Source organism: Cebus imitator, unplaced genomic scaffold (genome assembly GCF_001604975.1).
Source record: "Cebus imitator isolate Cc_AM_T3 unplaced genomic scaffold, Cebus_imitator-1.0 Scaffold243, whole genome shotgun sequence".
Taxonomy (NCBI): domain Eukaryota; kingdom Metazoa; phylum Chordata; class Mammalia; order Primates; family Cebidae; genus Cebus; species Cebus imitator.
Window position 1 is genome coordinate 993,287 of NW_016107558.1, and position 2,625 is coordinate 995,911.

Genomic DNA, 2,625 nt, shown 5'->3' on the forward strand with positions numbered 1-2,625 from the left:
TTCCTTCCTTCCTTCCTTCCTTCCTTCCTTCCTCTCTTCCTTTCTTCCTTTCTCTCTTTCTTCTTTGTCTTTCTTTCTTTCTTGACAAGATCTCACTCTGTAGCCCAGGCTGAAGAGCAGTGGCATAATTACAGCCCACTGCAGGCTTGACCTCCCAGTCTCAAGCAATCCTTCCACCACAGCCTCCTGAGTAGCTGGGACTACAGGTATGCCCCACCATACCAAGGTAATTTTTAGATATTTTGGTAGAAACAGGATCTCATTATGCTGCCCAGGCTGGCCATGAACTACTGGCTTCAAGCCATTTTCCCACCTTAGCCTCCCAAATTGCTGTGATCTAGCTGGGTTTTAACTGGGCTTGGCTCCCCAAAACACCTGGATTTTAGTGTCTGAAAATTAAGGTTAATTGGAAAAACATAATTCCAACTTAATATAGCTTTAACCTGCTGATCTCAAGGTACTGTGATTACCCCCAGTGTTAATTTTAAGTTCAAAATATAGTCTCATGTAAGTGGTGACTCACATGGAAACCTATCTCATCATCTTAATAATTCTACTGCAGATAAATGTTCTCTGGGCTATTCAGGCAAATCCTTGTAATCCTGGGAATGTGGTCCTTAAGCAACTAGCCTCTTGATGGGTGTGGGGGTGTGGGGAGGAAGCAGTCCTGGTTTTCATCACTTTTTTGTACTTTACTAAGTCTGGGTTTGGGTAGTTTCCAGTTTTCTAATGTCTAGAGAGACTTCATCTGCCTGTAAGACTCTTGAATATTCTTGTTTTCTTCACATTTCTGTGTGGACTGTCTCAGTATTAGCTTTTCCTCTTGCTTGCTTCTGTTCCCTCTGTTCCCCCACACCCCACACCCCACACCCCTTCACCCTGGGAATTAAAGGCATGTACTCTGCAGTCTCGGTAACACTGGCTTTTAAGTGAGACCACAGTACAAAATAATAAATGAGATTTTAAACAATGTTTGAAGTGGGTGCAGCCATGTTGTACATTTCAAGACCGATATGCTTGCAGAAGCCATTGTGGAAGATGACGAAAGGAAAATGAAGGAAGAAACAAAAACAGATGAGGAAGAAACAAAAACAAATGAAATAAAGAAAACGAACAGACACAGACTTTAGAAGTGACGTTCGATTCCTAATTAGGCTTCATATCCCCATGTTTGGTTACTGATACGTTTTCACTCATGTCTTCCGACCTGCTTAAAAAAGGAGTCAAAGAGGTCACTTCAAGGGATCCACATTTCAATTTCAGGGTGTGGCACAATTACTCTATAGCAAGAGTCTACCAGCCATCATTCCTACAATAAGACCTGGTTTCTTGGTACACTGGGTGCTTCTTTGATCTAATTTTATTATGCATGACAGCATAACATTCACTTTAATAGCATTCTATACTGCTCCAGTTCTGAACTTGGCATGTAATATCATAAAATAACATAAGTAAAGAAGAGAACTCCTGTAGAGCTCTGGAAACCAATGCCTAATTTACTAGTGCAAGTATGCATGACTTCTGTAAACCAGAATGGTACCAAAACTAATAAATATATGAGAAGAAAATGAATAATTATGTAAAGGTTTATTGTAGACACTGGCTCATTTTCATAATTTTAGGTTGAATATACCCAGATGACGAAAGCTTTGAAAAACTGAGTACAATTCCTTATTAAAATCAAAAGCACAACTTTTTTTTTTTTTTTGGAGACAGAGTCTCGCTCTGTTGCCCAGGCTAAAGTTAAGTGGCATGATCTTGGCTCACTGCAGCCTCCACCTCCTGGGTACAAGCAATTCTCCTGCCTCACCTCCCGAGTAGCTGGGTTAACAGGCTTGCATCACCATACCTGGCTGATTTTTGTATTTTTAGTAGAGACGGGGTTTTTATCATGTTGGCCAGGCTGGTCTTGAACCCCTGACCTTAAATGATCCTCTCGCCTCAGTCTTCCAAAGTGGTGAGATTACAGGCTTGAGCCACCATGCCCAGCCGACCTGTTATTTTATTTTATTTTTTGAAAGAAAACTAACTTTAGGGAACTGGATATTTGCATGACACCAAATTATTAACCCAGGATGACTAGCCAATTGATAAGGGGAAAATATCTCTCAATAGGGAAGAGAGTTGTGGTTGCCATTACTTTAATTTAGGAATCAAACCTGGCGTTACTAAGAGTGAAAAAACCAGGCTCTATGTAATCCTAATGCCATGAACTATGCTTTTAAAATTTTTATTAATGTTTTTGAGAGACAGCGTCTCGGTATGACACCCCAGTTGGAGTGCAGTGGCATGATCACAGCTCACTGCAGCCTCCAACTCCTGGGCTCAAGCATGATCCTCCCATCTCAGTTTCCTGAGCAGCTGAGACAACAGGCATGAGCCACCATGCCTGGCTGCTGCCATACAGTATGAAGGAGATAGCCTCATCTATGAGTATTTTTCAAAATGCGTAACCTGCATCAAGTCAAGACTTTAGATGTGTAGGCTATACCGAGAATGGAGGAACAAGTTAAACCACTCTAAGGAAAGAATCAAAAAGTCTAGAACTGGGGCCTTCTATAAGGCAGGCTTAGTAAAGTACAAAATGGTGATGAAGACCAGGACTTTTTTTTTTCTTAAGGCCTG